Below are 6,000 nucleotides of genomic sequence, written 5' to 3' on the forward strand. Positions count from 1 at the left end.
ACATGGGAGTATGATATTGTTGCTATCACGGAGACATGGTTGAGGGAGGGGCAAGACTGGCAGCTCAATATTCCGGGGTATAGAATCTTCAGGCGAGACAGAGGGGGGGCGGTAAAAGAGGAGGGGGTGTCACAATATTAATTAAGGAGACAATTACTGCTGTAAGGAGGGATGATATATTAATAGGTTCCTCTAATGAGGCCATATGGGTTGAACTTAAAAACAAAAAGGGGGCTAGCACTTTGCTGGGAGTGTACTATAGGCCCCCGAACAGTCAGGGGGAGATAGAGGAACAGATATGTAGGCAAATCTCAGAGAAGTGTGCAAATAATAGGGTAATAATAATGGGGGATTTCAACTTCCCCAATATTAACTGGGATAGTCAGAGTGTGAAAGGCACAGAGGGTGTAGAATTCTTAAAGTGCATCCAGGAGAGCTTTTTGAGCCAGCATGTAGAAAGTCCTGCAAGAGAGGGGGCGGTACTGGACCTAATTCTAGGGAATGTGGCCGGGCAAGTGGTAGAAGTGTTAGTAGGTGAGCACTTTGGTGACAGTGACCATAATTCGGTGAGATTTAAGGTGGTCATGGAAAAGGACAAGGATGGACTGGAAATAAAGGTTCTAAATTGGGGGAAGGCCGATTTTAATATGATAAGGCAGGATCTGGCCAATGTGGACTGGGATCAGCTACTTGAAGGAAAATCCACATCGGAGCAATGGGAGTCTTTCAGAAAGGAAATTGAGAAAGTACAATGGCAACATGTTCCCGTAAAGGTCAAGGGTGGGACCAACAAGCCCAGGGAACCTTGGATGTCAAGGGATATACAAGAATGGATTAGGAAAAAAATGGGGGCTTTTGCCAGATACAAAGGACTAAAGACAGAGGAAGCCCTAGAGGAGTATAAAAAGTGCAGGGGGATACTTAAAAAAGAAATTAGGAGAGCGAAGAGGGGGCATGAAATAACACTGGTGGGCAAAATAAAGGAAAATCCTAAGGTGTTTTATAAGTATATTAAGGGCAAGAGGACAACTAGGGAAAGAGTAGGGCCCATTAGGGACCAAAGTCGCAAACTGTGTGTAGAGCCAGAGGATGTAGGTGGGGTTTTAAATGAATTTTTTGCATCTGTGTTCACTATGGAGAAGGACAATGTGGACATAGAAATCGGGCAGGGGGATTGTGATATACTTGAACATATTAGCATCGAGAGGGAGGAGGTACTAGCAGTTTTAGCAGGCTTAAAAGTGGATAAATCCCCAGGCCCGGACGAGATGTATCCCAGGCTACTATGTGAGGCAAAGGAGGAGATTGCAGGGGCTCTGACACAAATTTTCAGAACCTCTCTGGCCACAGGGGATGTGCCAGAGGACTGGAGAACAGCTAACGTAGTACCATTATTCAAGAAGGGTAGTAGGGATAAACCAGGGAATTACAGGCCAGTGAGCGTAACATCAGTGGTAGGGAAATTATTGGAAAAAATTCCGAGGGACAGAATTGGTCTCCACTTGGAGAGGCAGGGATTAATTAGGGATAGCCAGCATGGCTTTGTCAAGGGAAGATCATATCTGACCAATTTGATTGCATTTTTTCGAGGGGGTGACTAGGTGTGTGGATGAGGGTAGTGCAGTGGATGTGGTTTACATGGATTTCAGAGCCCATGGGATCCAGGGTGCCTTGGCACATTGGATCTAAAACTGGCTTAGTGGCAGATGGCAGAGGGTGATGGTGGAAGGTTGTTTTTGTGACTGGAAGCCTGTGTCCAGTGGGGTACCGCAGGGATCGGTGCTGGGTCCCTTGCTGTTTGTGGTCTACATTAATGATTTGGATGTGAATGTAAAAGGTATGATCAGTAAGTTCGCAGATGACACGAAAATTGGTGGGGTGGTAAATAGCGAGGCGGGAAGCCTCAGGCTACAGGACGATATAGATGGGTTGGTCAGATGGGCGGAACAGTGGCAAATGGAATTTAACCCTGAAAAGTGTGAGGTGATGCATTTTGGACGGACTAACAAGGCAAGTGAATACACAATGAATGGTAAGACCCTAGGAAAGACAGAGGATCAGAGGGACCTTGGTGTGCATGTACATAGATCCCTGAAGGCAGCAGAACAGGTAGATAAGGTGGTTAAAAAGGCATATGGGATACTTGCCTTCATTAGCTGAGGCATAGAATATAAGAGCAGGGAGGTTATGATGGATCTGTACAAAACGCTGGTTAGGCCACAGCTGGAATACTGTGTGCAGTTCTGGTTGCCACACTATAGGAAGGATGTGATTGCTTTGGAGAGGGTGCAGAGGAGATTTACCAGGATGTTACCTGGGCTGGAGCGCTTCAGCTATGAAGAAAGACTGGACAGGCTGGGGTTGTTTTCCTTGGAGCAGAGAAGGCTGAGGGGGGACCTGATTGAGGTGTACAAAATTATGAGGGGCATAGATAGGGTAGATAGAAAGGAACTTTTCCCCTTAGTAGAGGGGTCAATAACAAGGGGCATAGATTCAAGATAAGGGGCAGGAGGTACAGAGGGGATTTGAGGAAAAACTTTTTCACCCAGAGGGTGGTTGGAATCTGGAACTCACTGCCTGAAAGGGTGGTAGAGGCAGGAACCCTCACAACATTCAAGAAGCATTTGGATGAGCACTTGAAACGCCATAGCATACAAGGCTACGGACCAAGTGCTGGAAAATGGGATTAGATTAGACAGGGCTTGATGGCTGGTGTGGACACGATGGGCCGAAGGGCCTCTTTCTGTGCTGTACAACTCTATGACTCTATGACTAGTATCAAACTACGCGACAGCAGTTTGGCTCCAAGCAACTAGGGTTGTATTCCCTGGAATTTAGAAGGTTAAGGGGAGATTTGATCGTAGTTTCCAAGAGGATCCGATAGGGTAGATAGAGAGAAACTATTTCCACTAGGGGGCAAAGTCTAAAAATTAGAGCCAGACCTTTCAGGAGTGAAATTCGGAAACACTTCTCCACACAAAGGGTGGTAGAAGTTTGGAACTCTCTTCCGCAAACGGCGGATGATGCCAGATCAGTTGTTAATTTTAAATCTGAGATTGATAGATTTTTGTTAACCAAAGGTATTATGAGATATGGGGCAAAGGCGGGTGGATGGAGTTAGGTCGCAGATCAGCGATGATCTCATTGAATGGCGGAACAGGCTCGAGGGGCTGAATGGCCTCCTCCTGTTCCCACATTCCTCGCATGTCCACTGCCCATTAACATCGTCCACTGAACATGAAGTAATCCTGCTTTCCGTGTACTTAATTCATACACGGCTACTCCCCTATAGCTCTACCGTAGACCACCAGAGGCTTCATTGGGGTTTTCGGCCAAACCAAGACTCTCCCTGAACCTGGAGGGTCCAGGACGGTACCAATAACCCCCTGCTGCTTCGTTCACCTCCCTGTAGATTTGCAAGCTGCCTGGACACTCCCGCGTTTTTGATTTGGTCAGCTGGGTGTTTGACGCACTCAGAACTCATTAGCGGAGGCAGCGGACCAGAGCGGGAGCGAGAGAGGAGGCGGAGCAAATAAACAGCGCGGCAGAGGAAGGCCTGAGTGCGGACCGGAACGGGAGCAACTCAACAAAGGCAGAATTTGAAAGAGTGACGTCAGAATTAAAAAGGGATGTCAGCACAAGGGAAGGAGCAGATTGTTGAGTAGCTGGTAAGTGTTTCTAGTTAATAGTCTATTAAGTAAAGGCATGGCAGGGCAGCTCAGTCCCGTGGAGTGCACATCCTGTGCCATGTGGAAAGTCCTGGACGCTTCTCGTGGCGCCAGCTACAGCAGCTCGAGCTCTGGGTTTCGGAGCTTGAGCGGCGGCTGGAGTCACTGCAGCGCATCCGCGAGGCTGAGAGTTACGTGGATAGCACGTTTCAGGAGGTGGTCACCCCACAGCATAAGAATGTGCAGGCAGAGAGGGAATGGGTGACCGCCAGATAGAAGAGGAGGACCAGGCAGGTAGGGCAGGAATCTCCTGAGTGCATCTCGCTCGCTAACCGGTTTTCAGCTCTGAATACTGGTAGGGGTGATGGTTCCTCTGGGGAGTGCAGCCAGAGCCAAGTCCATGGCACCACGGGTGGCTCAGCTGCACGGGGGGGGGGGGGTGGGCGGGGGGAGGAAGAAGAGTGGAAGAGCAATAGTGATAGGGGATTCGATAGTTAGGGGGGAACAGACAGGCATTTCTACGGCCGCAGACGTGACTCCAGGATGGTATGTTGCCTCCCTGGTGCCAGGGTCAAGGATGTCACTGAGCAGCTGCAGGACATTCTGATGGGGGAGGGTGAACAGCCAGAGGTCGTGGTCCATATTGGTACCAAGACATAGGTAGAAAGAGGGATGAGGTCCTGCAGGCAGATTTTAGGGAGCTAGGAAAGAGATTAAAAAGGTAGTAATCTCCGGATTACTCCCGGTGCCATGTGCTAGTGAGTGCAGAAATAGGAGGATAGACCAGATAAATGCATGGTTAGAGAGGTGCAGGAGGGAGGGCTTTAGATTCCTGAGGCATTGGGACCGTTTCTGGGGGAGGTGGGACCTGTACAAGCCGGACGGGTTGCACCTCAACAGGACCAGGACCAATATCCTTGTGGGGGGGGGGGTTGCTAGTACTGTTGGGGAGGGTTTAAACTAGCTTGGCAGGGAGATAGGAACCCGGGAGTAGATTCAGAAGGGAGAGAAGCAAAGCTGGAAATGGAAGGCAGAAAATTAGTAAGCGAGTTTGGAAGGCAGAGGAAACAAAGGCTAGAAAATAAACAAGGGAGTTTGGCAATGCTAAATGGTATATACTTCAACGCAAGGAGTCTAGGGAACAAAACAGATGAGCTGAGGACACAGACAGACATGTGGGAGTTTGATATTATAGCTATTATTACTGAGACATGGCTGAAAGAAGGGCAGGAATGGCAGCTCAACATTCCTGGTTACAGGGTTTTCAGACGAGATAGAGAGGGGGATACAAAAGGAGGGGGGTCGCAATATTGATTAAAGAAACAATTACAGCTGTGAGGAGGGAGGACATCTTTGAAAGATCATCCAACGAGGCCATATGGATGGAACTGAAAAGCAAACAAGGGGCGATAAGACTGCTGGGAGTGTACTATAGACCGCCAAACAGTCAGAGGGAGATAGAAGAGTAAATATGTAGGCAAATTTCAGAGATGTGCAATAATAGGGCAGTAATAGTAGGAGATTTCAACTTCCCTAATATTAACTGGGATAAAATTAGTGTGAAAGGTATAGAGGGAGCAGAATTCTAAAAATGCATTCAGGAGAACTTTTTTAGCCAGTAGGTAGCAAGCCCAACAAGAAAGGGGGCGATACTGGACCGAGTTTTAGGTAATGAAACTGGGCAGGTGGAAAGGGTAACAGTGGGAGAGCATATTGGTGGTAGTGATCATAATTCAGTTAGATTTTAGCATACTTATGGAAAAGGACAAGGATAGACCAGGAATAAAAGTTCTCAATTGGGCAAAAGCTAATTTTACTAAGCTGAGATGTGATTTAGCCAAAGTGGACTGGAGACAAAAACTTGAAGGTAAATCAGTGTCAGAGCAGTGGGAGGCATTCAAGGAGGAGATAGTGAGGGTTCAGAGCAAGTATGTTCTCTTAAAGAAAAAGGGTGGGACTAACAAATCTAGAGCTCCCTGGATGTCAAGGGGCATAGAGGGAAGAATAAAGAAACAAAGGGAAGCTTATGACAGATACCGAGGGCTCAATACTTCAAAAACCCTAGAGGAGTATAGAAACTGCAGGAGTCAAATTAAAAAGGAAATTAGGAATGCAAAGAGAGGGCATGAAAAAATATTGACAAGTAAAATCAAGGAAAACTCACAGCGGGGAGGTTCCCTCTGGTCTGTGTGTTTTAGTCACACTATAAAAACAGCGAGAAGATTCCCTCTTGTCTGTGTGTGTGTTAGTGACACTGTAAACACAGCATGGAGATTCGCTCTGGTCTGTGTGTGTGTGTTAGTGACACTGTAAACACAGCGGGGAGATTCCC

The sequence above is a fragment of the Somniosus microcephalus genome, chromosome 3 (assembly GCF_052327205.1).
Source record: "Somniosus microcephalus isolate GS21.2 chromosome 3, FLI_Smic_1.0, whole genome shotgun sequence".
In the NCBI taxonomy this organism is placed as follows: Eukaryota; Metazoa; Chordata; class Chondrichthyes; order Squaliformes; family Somniosidae; genus Somniosus; species Somniosus microcephalus.